The sequence below is a fragment of the Cupressus sempervirens genome, chromosome 6 (assembly GCF_028749045.1).
Source record: "Cupressus sempervirens isolate cs-2001-9-10 chromosome 6, ASM2874904v1, whole genome shotgun sequence".
NCBI lineage: Eukaryota > Viridiplantae > Streptophyta > Pinopsida > Cupressales > Cupressaceae > Cupressus > Cupressus sempervirens.
Window position 1 is genome coordinate 183807977 of NC_143123.1, and position 14867 is coordinate 183822843.

The following is a 14867-nucleotide window of genomic DNA, read 5'->3' on the forward strand; positions in this document are numbered from 1 at the left end:
GATTTGTTTCCTTCCCCTCATGGGAAGGAGAAGATATAGTTGATAGACACACGTGTATAGGCATTAGCGGACATATATGTTGGATTTTATGTCAGTGGACATATTTGATATACATTTGATGTATATATGACATTTCATATTTGATGTACGACATTTATTTGACGCATGACATTATTAGACTTATGACATTATTGGTTAATATATGATATGTTTGTTCATGTACGACATTATTGGTTATCATAATATATTATGTATTTTTTAATGTATGACATTATTGGTTATCATTTTATATTATATGTTTGTTCATGTATGATATTATTGGTTATCATAATATATTATATGTTCCTTCATGTATGAAATTATTAGTTAGCATAATATATTATATGTTCATTCATGTATGACATTGTTGGTTATCATAATATATTATATGTTTGTTCATGTATGACATTATTGGTTATCATAATATATTATGAGGTTGCATGGGTACTTGTACCCACACCCTTGGTAATTGTACCCATGTACCCAAGTACTAGGTACACATATCCAAAGTACCAGGTACTCAATGGAAAGCATCATAGCTAAGGACCTTGATTGAGATTTCAGATTATTTTTTTTAGTTTTTTTTTTGTGTATCAACTTTTTGTTTATCAAGCTTAATTCAATACCTAATTAGTTCAAAAATTTGATAGAATATTGATTAACAATAAACTTTATCATTGTTCAAGCATAAGTTTATCATTTCCAATATGTCATTGTCATATGATTTATGATCTTGGTCATGTTCAAAGTTTTCCTTCTCTGTTATTTTTTTATCAAGCTTAATTTAGTATGTAATCAATTTGAAACTTTGATACAATATTGATCAACAATAAACTTTATCAGCGTTAAAACCATAAATTTGACATTTGCAATATGTCATTTTCATATGATTTATGATCTTATTGTTCATGTTTAAAGCCTTCCTTCTATGTTATGCACTTAAACATTTATCATAAATTATTGTTACAAATGTATAACAAATCTGAAACTGAAAACAATACATTACATTTGTAAACTTTATCACTGTTCTTGATTTGAAAAATCGTTATCATGACTCATAAATTCAGGTTTTCTATAAATATAAAAGTATGATTAAAAATAAATTTTGACATAGCCAAGTATCCCCATCCCTTATTATAAAAAATAGTTGTACCTGTAATCGTACCCATACCTGTACCCTAATTACCTGAAGTACCCCCATCCCCATGCAACCTTGTATATTATATGTGGATCTTGGTGTTTTCTCTACACATATGTGGTTTATATAATCTCTTGCTACTTATAACATCCCCTAACATTTCCCAACCTCCTCACTAGGTTAACTAATCCAAACTTGCAACATCACTCCCTTACTCTTTTAGGAACACTATCCCTCCAAAGGTTTTATAGGTCTACTAGGGTACCATAGCACTCCCTATTCCAATCAAGGTTTCCATTATGTCCTAAGGTGTTATTGGAACACTCTTACTATTCTTGAATGGATAAAAACAATGGGTTTGTACCCAATTTCAAGATTTCTTCACAAAAGGGCTACAAGGAGAGCCCCTAATTAGGCCTCCACCCAGATTTCTAGGGCCAACATCTCTTGTATCTTAGAGTTTCAAAACCTCTAGCCTTAATAAAAATTGATACATAAGACCCATGCTCAAGGATTTTTAGGGTCTCAGGGTGCCTACAAGTTGTACAACAAAAATAACAAAATTGAGAGTTTGGTAAGGTTTTCTTGGCTGCCTATTGTCCCCACTTTTAAGACACCTTCCACACTTCATCAAGACTCCTCCTCCAAAAGTTATAATATCCTACCCTCATAAGGGAAAGTCTTCATTCTTCAAGTTTTTCTCTCAAGAGCTCTTTCTTTGTTGGCAGTCCCTAACTGAGCATTGCCTAGCTTGCCTAGGCCTTGGTCAATTAATTCTTTGCACTCACTTTCAGGGCCCTTGCTTGCATAATATAATACATTAGGGTCTATAGCCTTGAAATCCACAAGACCATAGAATTTCCACCATGGCGACAAGACTTACAGCGATTTCATGATATACAATGCCAAAATTGGCAGTAGACAGGTATCTTTGAAGAAATTCACAAAACCTTTTAAAACTTGGTCACAAACTATAAATAATGCATGGAAAATGGAAAAAAAACAATAAGACAACTACAACATGCAACAAAATGATAATATACATGTGATTTTCCTTGAAACAAGATTAAGAACTAGTAAAATTTGTGCTAAAATAGTCACAATCTATTGCATACATTCCAACAATACGGACTTGTACAAGAAATGAGTTGCCAACCCTTGATTAGGGTTCCTCCAAGCATAAATAGGTTGTTCCTTAGGTTAGAGATAGGTTTTAGGGCTTTTTCAAAGCTTCTTTACAAAGTAGGTCTTTTAGCAATAATTGGAAAAAGTTGTTCAGCAACTTTTAAAAATTGCAAGCAATTTTGGGGCAATTTTTATTGCTCGGGTAGTCTTGTTTTGACTCACATTTCAAGACAATGTTATGCCTTTCCAAAACATCCCTGGGAGTGAAAATTTCACTATCTTTCTTCACCTAAGAATCCCCAAACTCATAATAGCATCCCTTCCATAAGGTGGTAGGTCTACATAACATTGCATTGTTCGTGCACTTTGGTCTTTTAAACAAGTAGTCCACCTTGGAAGGTTCTTTTAATGCACACCCATGCCTAAAATGCAATAAAAACTCCTAAATCAACCTTCCCCCAAAAAATAGCTAAGGATACCAACCCAAAGTCAAGGTACTATTCTCAACAAAGACCAAAGAGGAAACTTTAAGACCTATCCTAGCTTGGACACACAAGCATGAGCTAAATGCCCTTATTATATTCACATACTTCTTCAGAGAATTTCATCACACCAAAAATGATATGGTGGGAGCCTTGAAAGGGTTCTCCTAAACCACATTCCAAGAGATTCTTCAACATCCTATGAGTGGAAAAAATCTTCCAACATCCTATAATTGTATTTTCTTTGCAACAACATGTAATTTGTTGATTTTTGGACACCTCTTCACAAAGGAAAGTGGTTATGTTTCAAACCCATGATATGACTATTAAGAAAACCAAGAATATCATTAACATATTCCACTAACTCCATTTAGTGATAACATGTAGCTATATAAGGTGTAATGACTCTCAAAACACTTATTGAGTCAACTTATTAACAAAAATAATGAAAAAGGGAAAATCGTTAGGACTAAGGCAATTTGGATTTATAGGTGACCTCAAGTTCCTTGACCTTACAAACAAGGATTACCTTATTACCATAAAAAAATAACATTTTCAAAATGATGTGTATGATCACACCTTTACCTTCTATCATGATTCTCCATAATTGGATGAGGTGACATATCCAATTGCCACAGTCAAAGATCACTGCCCTATGGCATTTAGTGACTCTTAGGGATGATTTGGTTTGGCATTCTTGAGAACATTTGAGCACTCAAGGGGATGGGACAATCTTGGAGATAGTGTTTACCTAGCCACCTGAAGCTAAAAAAATAGATAGTTCAATCCCACAATGAAAGGTGAGAGAGATTTGGTAGTTGGCAACTTTGTATTGGCCAACACTATAAGTTTCAACATCACCCGAAAAGGCATCACAAAATTAAAATAGAGTAAGATCATCAAAAAGAGATAGATTTTATTGTAGTTCTCTCCAACACGATCCTATAGGACCTAGAATCACATCTATACCTCGCACAAGCTCTGAGATATGCCCTATCAAAGATCATTGCCCTGTGGCATTTAGTGACCCTTAGGGACGTTTTGGTTCGACATGCTCAAGAATGTTTAAGCACTCAATGGTATGGGATGAGCTTGGGGATAGGGTTTACCTAGTGACTCAAAGCTAATAGAATAGATAGTTCAATCCCACGATGAATGGTGAGGGAGATTTGGCAGTTGGCATCTTTGTACTAGCCAACACTACAAGTTTCATCATCATCCAAGATGGCATCACAAAATTAAAATAGAGAAAGATCTCTAAAAAGATAGAGAGGTTATTGTATGTCTCTACAACATGGTCCTATACGACCTAGAATTACATCAATACCTCGCATGAGCTTCTAGATATGTCTCATCAAAGATCGCTGCCCTATGGCATTTAGTGACCCTTAGGGACATTTCAGTTCAGCATGCTCGAGAATGTTAGAGCACTCAACAAGATGGGATGAGCCTAGCACTAGGGTCTACCCAACCACTTAGAGCTAACAGAATAGATGGTTTGATCCCATGAAAAATGATGAGGGAGATTTGGCAGTTGGCAACTTTGTACTGGCCAACACTACAAGTTTCAGCATCACCCAAGATGGCATCGCAAAATCAAAACAGAGTAAGATCTCCAAAAAGTGAGAGAGTTTAATGTAGATCTCTACAACATGGTCCTATAGGACCTAGAATCCCATCCATACCTTGCATGAGCTCTAAGATATGCCCCATCAAAGATCACTTCCCTATGGAATTTAATGACCCTTACGGATGTTTTAGTTCGGTGTGCCTGAGAATGTTTGAGCACTCAACGGGATAGGAAAAGCTTGGGGCTAGGGTTTACTTGGCCACCTAGAGATAAAAGAATAGATAGTTTGATCCCACAATGAATGGTGATAGAGATTTGGCAGTTAGCAACTTTGTACTAACCAACACTATGAGTTTCAACATCACCTGAGATGGCTTCACAAAATCAAAACAAAGTAAGATCTCCAAAAAGAGAGAGAGGTTATTGTAGGTCTCCACAACATGGTCCTATAAGACCTAGAATCCCATCCATAGCTCACATGAGTTTCAAGATATGCCTCGTCAAATATCACTACCCTATTGCATTTAGTGACCCTTAGGGATGTTTCAGTTCAGTGTGCCCAAGAATGTTCAAGCGCTCAATAGGATGGGATGAGCTTGGGGCTAGGGTTTACCTGACCACTTAGAGCTAATGGAATAAATAGTTTAATCCCATGACAAATGGTGAGGGGGATTTGGCAGTTGGCAACTTTGTACTGGCCAACACTATGAGTTTCAGCATCACCCAAGATGGCGTCACAAAATCAAAATGGATTAAGATCTCCAAAAATTGAGAGAGGTTATCATAGGTATCCACAACATGGTCCTATTGGACCTAGAATCATATCCATAACTTGCATGAGTTTTGAGATATACCCCATCAAATATTGTTTCCCTATGGCATTCAGTAACCCTTAGGGACATTTTGATTCGGCATGTCCGAGAATGTTTGATGCTCAACAAGATAGGACAAGCCCTAGGCTAGGGTTTAACCACCAACATGGAGCTAATGGAATAGATAATTTGATCCCATGAAAAATGGTGAGGAAGATTTGGCAGTTGGCAACTTTGTACTGGCCAACACTATGAGTTTCAACATCACCCGAGATAGCATCAAAAAATCAAAATAGAGTAAGATATCCAAAAAGAAAGAGAGGTTATTGTAGGTCTCTATAACATGGTCCTATAGGACCTAGAATCGCATTCGTACCTCACATGAGCTCCGAGATATGCCCCGTCAAAGATCGCTACCCTATGGCATTTAGTGACCCTTAGGGACATTTCAGTTTGGTGTGCTCGAGAAAATTTGACTGCTCAACAAGATAGGATGAGATTGGGGCTAGGATTTATCCAACCACATAGAGATAATATAATAGACAGTTTGATCCTATGACGAACGGTGAGCGAGATTTGGTAGTTGGAAACTTTGTATTGGCCAAAATGACTAGTTTCAACATCACCCGAGATGGTGTTGCAAAATCAAAATAGAGTAAGATCTTCAAAAAGTGAGAAAGGTTATTGTAGGTCTCTAAAACATGGTCCTATAGGACCTAGAATTTCATTCATACCTCACATGAGCTCTGAGGTATGCCCTGTCAAAGATCACTGCCCTATGAAATTTAGTGACCCTTAGGGACATTTTGGTTTGGTGTGCCTGAGAATGTTTGAGTGCTCAACAGGATGGGATATGATTGGGGCTAAGGTTTACCCAGCCACTTAGAGCTAATAAAATAGACAATTTGATCCCACGACAAACGGTGAGGGAGATTTGGCAATTCATAACTTTGTACTGGCCAACACTATGAGTTTCAGCATCACCTGAGATGGCATCACTAAATCAAAATGGAGTAAGATCTCCAAAAAATGAGAGAGGTTATTGTAGGTCTCCACAACATGGTCCCATAGGACCTAGAATCACATCCATACCTCACACAAGCTTTAAGATATGCTCGATCAAAGATCATTGCGCTATGGCATTTAGTGACCCTTAGGGACATTTTGGTTCAACATGCCCAAAAATGTTTGAGTTCTCAACAAGATGGGATAAGCTTGGGATGATGGTCTACCCAGCCATCCAGAGCTAATAGAATAGATTTTCCAATCCCATTACCTTTTTTCCACTAAGTTGCAAACTTGAGCAAATTTTACAACTTTCAACAATGCAACTTTGCACAAAAAGTTCAAATTTTACATTTTTCACTTGATTCCACTTATATGACTTGGAAAAGTTTAGAAACACTAAATAAATAATTTCCAAATTCTCATCCCTTCACCAATTCCCAAACTCTTGCCATTCAAAAATCAACACACTACAAGAGGTCAAATCCTTCATGGTACTTGACCTAGGGCTTGATTGGAAAAATCACAAAACACATCCTCCAATATTGAAACCCTAAAATTTAGAAAAGGACCCTAATAACTACCATTTCCCAAGTAGGAATGAAATTTCAACCAAGGAAATTGCTGTTAGAAGCCCATTTTTTCTGTGTTCACCAAAATGTTGTCCTAAAAACCTAGTTTCACTAAAAATGTAATAACTTGAGTTAGAAAACATGTAGAATGATGAGACTAGAAGAAAAATAAATATGATTCAAAGATCTATCTCAAAAATCCATCACATCTAGTCTAAAATTCCATACATTTCATAAAACATGCAAACAACAGCAAAAATGACTCGAAAACTGAATGTCTTTCTTTGCAACTTCTTCCAATCCGTATATTAATGCCCTCTAGACCTAAAAAATGAGGTATATATATCTCCTATGTATATTTTAATAGTTAGAACCAATATTTTAATAGTTGTAACCCTTTTTCCACTAAGTTGCAAATTTGAGCAACTTTTACAACTTTCAACAATGCAACTTTGCACAAAAGTGCAATTTTTACATTCTTCATTTGATTCCACTTCTAGGACTTCGAAAAGGTTCCAACATACCTAAAACTGACTAAAAACAACTTAATCCTAGGATTTCTTGACCAAAAACATTAAAAATCTGAAATTTTCCTAATGAGCAACTTTTGCTTATAAATTGCATAAAGTGACTTAAGCATACAAAATGGTGTCTTTCTTTGACAACCATGGACTTCTCATCCAAGGGTTATTTATTGTAGCCTAAGTAGTTTAAAAAAACATGAAAACCAAAATATAAACTAGGTTGCAAGCACCTATTGGCTTATCAGTTTCAAATTTGGTATAAAACCTAAATTGGAGGTTGATGCTTTTCCTATTAGTATGATGACAACTCTACCATGGTTGTCTACTATTCCATTAAATTATAGGAAATCTCATGATGTATTTGAAGAGGCCCTTTGATACCTTTGTATGTCTCTATGAACTTTGTAAAAACCACTAGATTGGGATAGTATCTAAGATCATGGAGGGAACATTGCATCTACTAATCCTATTTATCATTATGATGGTGTATATTAGCATGTGTATCTTTAGACTATTGTGTATTTTAGACTTGATGATCCCCTTGGTTGTATCAATTGCATCATATGAATAATCCACACCATTTTTCCCACCAACTAGTCTCAAAACTCTAATTAGAGACTTCTACATTTGTGCAATTCTTGCTCATATGAATAAAGATCTCACAAAGTATATAAATATACCTCAAATGATTAGAAAACCTATCTCAACTTGCTCTATTAAAAAAATTCATTGTTTCTTAGTGCTTTTTTTGATTTGACCTTGTAATAAAAAATCTCCATATGATCAAATTCAAAAATATTAAGAAACCATCAATATGGATTGTGGAAATTTCATGTATTTTTTTAATATTTATTTTCTCTTCTACGACCAAGGAGTTTGGAATGCAAAGAAGTGTGTAGCAAACTTTTTCATTTTGGATTGTATTCATTACTATTTGTGAAGGAAGGTATCATATTGAACACATTTTTATGATTATAAATAAATTTTCTAATAGTTTGACCTCTCATCATTACACATTTAATTCATGGAAGTTTATCAATGACTTCTAGCAAAAAGTGAAGAGAATGTTGTGCATATGAGATCTTAAAACTTATCTTCCATTAACCACATAATCTAATAAAGTGAAAAGTGTATGTTTTGATATAGGCCTATGTAATGCATCTATATATTTCATGAAAATTTGTGCCAAGATTATTTTTTAATCATGTAAGTCATTTTAGATGATATGATAACCTATCATATCCCACTCTTTATAGTGTTTAGGAAGTACATCTATTGCATCTTGAATTGCCTCCCTCAATATTCTTTTCCAAAAGGTATCATGCAAGGGAGATTTAAACCCAAGACATGCAACTATAATTGGATCCACCATTTCTTTTCAATATGCCTAGTAGCACCCAAACCTTAATCCACCAAAACCTTCTTAAGTGCCTAGTAGCACCCAACCCACTGCAAGATGCCAAACAAGTTTTCCAACCTTTACCCAATGCTAACCTCTATCTCTTCAAGTGGATGCCACTTCTCCAAGGTCTTACCCACTCCTTATGGTTCTTAGCAAACTTGGGCCAAAATAAGGCTTTAGGGACACTAGCCCTCAACTAGGCCAAATAGGATAAATTAGGGAAAATGCTTTGATGGGTTCAAAAAAAAACTTTTTTTGTCATAATTAGTCCTATCCCACTAGAATTCATCCACTTTTAGTGTTCCTACACCACCAATAGACATATTTCCCAAATCTAGGCCTAGAAATCCTAATAGGTCTATTTTTATTTTTCCAAGGTTAACTCCCAAACTCCCTAAACAATGTGGCAAAAAAAAAACCTTTTTGGATACCCTTTTCTAGACTCCTAAATATTCCAAAGAGTCATGGGCTGATCCTACTCTAGCATACCCAAACACCAACTAGATTAACAATCCTAATAGGCCTAATTATGCTAGCTTTCCAAGGCAAGTGTCAAGAGATGGGGTACCACTTTAGACTCTTCCTCACTATGAAAATCCATTCCACCCTTAACCTGGGTCATTGCGGCAAGTTTGAGAGTTTTACACCAACTTCTCTTCAAAATCAGGCTGAACACATGATAATGTTCAATGTAGGGCCTGCAAGAAAAAATAGTAAACAAACTTTTATGCCCTTGAAAATATTCCATATGTAAGAATACACCCCTAACTTGAATCCCACAAAATGGCATCAAGATCCCACCATTGGATTGCAAGTTAGATGGCCATAAGTGCAATCTAGTCAATTTACAGGCTTACCCAGGCAGCCCTTAGTAAAATGGCAATATCTTACACAAATGAATAGATCAAAACCTCAAACCAAATTAAAATGAAAGATACTTCAAATATCTATCTAACCATATCAATTTTTTACATTTTCCAATCCATACACATCCTTACAACAACAAAACACAAGAAAAATGGAAGAAAATTAGGTTTTTATTACTTCAAAATACATCAAATCCGTATAACCATCACCCATTGAGGAATTTAAAATCAGACATGTATTATTTCATTCCAATGGTTATAACCACATTAAAAATGGTGGTTTTAATGTACACTTGGTTTTTCAACAAAATTTTAAAGTTGTTAGTATTTTTGTAATTTTGCTTGACAACTTTTGCAATTTTTTGCAATTTTTAACATCTTAACTCCTAGACACCTAAAACTTAACCAAATGAACCTAAGGACCTTTATAACCTTCTAAGAAACATAAAAATTCTTTTTTCCTTGAAAAATCACCTATATTGCTCTTTTTTGACCCCTTGGTTCAATTTGGTACTCTAGCTTATAATGGCACCTAGAGTCCAATTGACCTTACATCTTGGGTCTTATTACATAATTTTACAACCTTGTTCCTAATTCAAAAATAATATGGCACCTATCTATTTTCCTTTCTTACCTGCACCAATGATCATCCAACTGGACTAGTTTAGAGTGCTCGGGTGCATGAAAATGCATTAAATTTGGTGCCATAGGTATAGAAATGGGAGATCTTCCTAAAGGAGGCCATGGTTTTATGTAAAATAGTCAAATTAATCATCATAAACATGTTGTAGTATCAACTAATAGGTCATGGAAGTGATTTCATAGTCAGATTTGAAGAGGCCCTAGTTTTTGGCCTTATTTGGTGAGGGTTTCATAAAAAGCACATATAGAGAGTTGATGGGTTCAATAAAATTAAAGAATCCTCACTTTAGGATCATATTAATATACTTTACTAAGTTATATGATTATGGGATAATTATTCCACATATTTCCTTTGTAAATGGAGGGGTTTTTATGCCTAAAAGGTGGCCCATAGTGTAACAGTAGAGACTTGGTCCAAAACAATCATACCTCATCTTTTGATATGTTATAGAGAAGAAAAATGGGTATCCTAATATTCAATTTATTTTTTTGATTTTGTAGAAAAATGTGGAGAAAAATGCAAGAGGACAACAATTGAGGACTAATTAGGGCTTGTAGGCCTAGTAGGCTGGGATGATTGGTTTACCTTAGAGATAGGCTCTTGGTATTTGGTAAACTAGTTATTTGGGGTGTATTAGGGTATTCAAAAAAATTATATTACTAAGAATAATTTGGATAAGTCATTTACCTGATTTGGGAAACTTAAGCCTTAAGGTTGCATTTAGAAACCTTTGGGAAAACACATTGTTCAAAGTATTTTCTCATAGAACTTGGAAGGGCCCATCTTGCTCTACATCACTTTTCCTGTAAGTTTCTATAAAGAAGATATGTAATCATACCCTAAAGACTTGATTGCAAGTGTAGAAGAGATATAATATGTAATTGGGTCCTAGAGCTACATTACAAGTTGTAAGTCCAATACATATTGAAATGTAGTCAAGTCTCAAATACTTAACTATGATTGTGTTAAGAGGGTGATATGCAATTAGGTCTTCAAGACTAGATTTTAGGGATGCAATATTTAATGCAATGACATATGAAGATGCTTAGAGAACTTGCAATGAATTCCTAGAGACTTAATTACATTACATGCATATCAACATAGAAGGATGTATTGGTTGGGTCTTAAGGCTTGCCAACCACTTAGGCATGATAAAACATGCAATCAACTTTGTGAGGCATGAGAAAACATGCAATCAAGTTTGTGAGACCCAATTGCATTTTTTTAATGCATGTAACTTATGACTTGTAATTGATGTCAAGGACCTTGACTACATATGAGAACTAAGACAAACTATTCACATGTTGAGATTCAAATATCAGCCTATACACTAGTAACCATGAGGATAATACAAAGGCATTCAAAGACATAAAAAAGGGCCTAAGTGATGCAAGTGGAAGGGTACTAACAGGGTAGATTGGGAGAGTACAACCTACAAGAACAACCTAACAAGGTTTGACATCCCAAACAAGGCTCAAGACCCCACACTTGCACCTTGACAACAAATATTGCTTAGTAAAGAAACCTACACTAGAAACGGAACCAAGAACTCAGACTCAAGAAATGATGTTCTTACATTAGAATAGGCATATCAACTAGAATTGAAGACCCCAAACTGAGAAAAGGACATAGTTCCTTCATTAACCTCTTAGATTCCTAGCAACCCAAGGAATGAGACCTAGGCTTGCAACTTGTACACTTAACATGAAAAGAAAATAATAACACCAAGATTACTTCCTATTTTTGATGTACTATCAGATTCCAAAGTGGAGAGATCCCATTAGCAAGCAAATTGTCAAAACCCACGGGGACAGCATTTAGACACAAGGGCTAATTAGGCCACATTTACAAAGGAGGTACCATTTAAACACGTGCTAAAAATGTGAGACCAATTAGAGATGTTGAGGAATGATCCAAATATGCTAATTACCAAGTTACAAAACATAATATGGAGTTTTAAGGCATTAAAATGCTAGGACAATAGGTTTGTGTATTGATGAAACAATATGTGTATTGTTCAATTCACTTGCTTCATCTGTTCTTTACTCTTTTCTATTGCCGCCTATATAATTCAAACTTTTAGTACATGAAAAATTCTTTCTAACACTTCCACCTTGTTAAATGGGATATCCCTTAGCAATTCCATGTTAGGGACCCTTCCCTAAGCTAGAGACTTATCCCTTAAGTTTCTCATTTCCCTATGGTAAGGTATGCCTTGAATTTTAGGCCAATTAGTGACTTTTCCAAATACATTGTGACTTCCTAAACCCTAGCTATCACACCTAGGTCTAATGACCCTTATTGATGCAGAGCACAAAGCCTACTTTAGCCACTTGGTTCTTAAACCTCTAAGGGTATCCAAACCCACTTTAGGATGATGTCTTGGTTACTAGCCTTTTCCAAATGATGACCTTTACTTATCCAAGTGGACTCCACTCTCCTGAGGTCCTTCCCTTTTCCTTGGGCTCTTGGCAAACTTGGATCAAAATATGGCTCTAGGGACACTTGCCCTCAACTAGGCCAATTAAGGCAAAACAAGTAAAAAGGTTTCAAGACTTCAAACTTAGACTTGATTCAGAATTTCTAGGACTAAACCACTAGGATTCATGCACTTTCAAGGCCCCAACACCTTCAAAGGATCAATATCCCTAACTTAGGCCTAGAAATCCTAGTAGGTCAAAATTTAGTTTTCCTTGGCAAAACTTCCAAACTTTCCAAAGGACATGGCCAACTTATCACCTTTTAAAATACCTTTTAGTTAGTTCTTGAAGACTCAATGAATTCTCAATTATCTTTGGATTAAAATATTACATAAATGTAAAAAGTGTTAGATTTTTAAGATATATATCAACTTTAAAGAACATATAAAATGGCACTAGCTTTTTATGTAGAATTACCCATCTCAAATGAAAACAACAAATAAGTTCTACCCAAAAAACAAACACATGAACTATCTAAACAAATTATAACATAAAATATACTATTTAGATGAAACCATGAATGATGATAATGTACCTAGATTGACATGCACATCATCATCAACTTTAACATAGAAATCAACATCCCATTTAGCGAGTGTTGTAGAGAAGTACATCTTGGTCTTTGCTGAGAGCTTATGGTAGCCTTCAACATGTTTGAGTCTAAGGAAGTAATTATGCTCTGCATCTTCGTCTTCAATTGCACAATTCAAAATGCCACCTGGTGTAGCACTGTGCCCAATCACAAACCTTATCACTATCCCCTTCTCCTCCTCCAACTTCTTCAGCTTTGCCCCTACCATTCTCATTTTCCATTTCCCATTTAATTCATGGAATTCAAACAAGACATAGTAATATTCAAATTTAAAAACTTACAATTGTTACAAGTGTTTTAATTGAGTATAGTTGTTGACCTTGTGGCATCCAAGTGTGTCAAATAGAGTCACGTCATTTTCTACTACTAAAAGCAGTGTTGATTCCCACCACAACAAATGTTTTTTTGGTAGAAATTTTTTTTTTTCTCTTGCTGCTCCTAATTCCATTTCAAGTGAAGATATTGTTTTGTCTAATGACCTGCATCACTCATGCCCCTTTATATTCTTCAAATGAATCTAAAAATTATCCATCACAATACCACTTATCCCAATAGATTTAGCTAATTTAAACTTCTCATACATTTATATATATCTTAGATGATAACACATCAAAATTCAATCTAGCATTATAAGATGGGTTTTATAAGTTTATGATTTGAAAATAATTTTTTTTTGGAGTTTATCTGAAATAATTACAGATGACAAAATAAATAAAAGATAAAAGCATGTTAGTCATAATATCATTATTGGTAACAATGTTCCAAATGCAAAGAATTATTTGTTTGAGCTTCTAGCAATGATCAAGTGGCTTATTGAATGGCTTGATGAGTCTTGGAAACTTCTCCCATTATATCCCTGCTTTCTCCAGTTTCAAGTTTCTAGTTACATGCACACAATCATGACTTTACATCACAAAGAATTCACATTCTAACAATTTTCATGTTCTTTCATTACATTTTGATCTAAACAACAAATTTTAAACTTTCACTTATTCAAACGACTAATCTGAAAATGGGTCCTATTAAATAATCTAATATAAATTCAAATAATATATCTAGATTCTAAACAAATCAAAACATAAAATCTATGATTTAAACTTATCTCATCACTTACACATAATAACAATACCCACCTTGTCATGTCAAAAATCTTGGGGGAGAGGTTGCAACATTGTATTTGAACCCAATTGATCACTCTTTCTCTCTCTCTCCCTCTCTCCCTATTCAATCTAATGAACCAACTAGATCTGCTCTACATTTTAATGTCTCAAGTATTGCCTCGTGGTCTAACTCACGAACTTTCCAAAGAATCTTATTATGTGTTTTTTCACCATATTTTATCAAGTGGACATTTGATGTGACAACAAGTTTTGAATAATGAAGAATCTTCCTCTTTGTTTATCAATTCTTGAATAACCACAAGTTAGGGTTCTTCATAGAATATCGTCTAAGCCATGTGTCAGTTACAACCATAGCACTGATATGGTACTCTAAACCTTCACCATCTATAACTAAGTGATCCAATTTTTGTTTGGGTTGGATACAACGACACAAATAATAATCTGTCCCTTCTTCATTTTTTTCAGGAGCAATAATAGAAAAAACATGGCCTAGAAT

The 14867-nt window shown here is 34.9% G+C and overlaps 1 pseudogene; it reads right to left on the minus strand.

The window, feature by feature from the left end:
- Window positions 1-14867, minus strand: part of LOC149551862 (putative beta-1,3-galactosyltransferase 8) — a 61311-nt pseudogene that overhangs the window by 16872 nt on the left and 29572 nt on the right.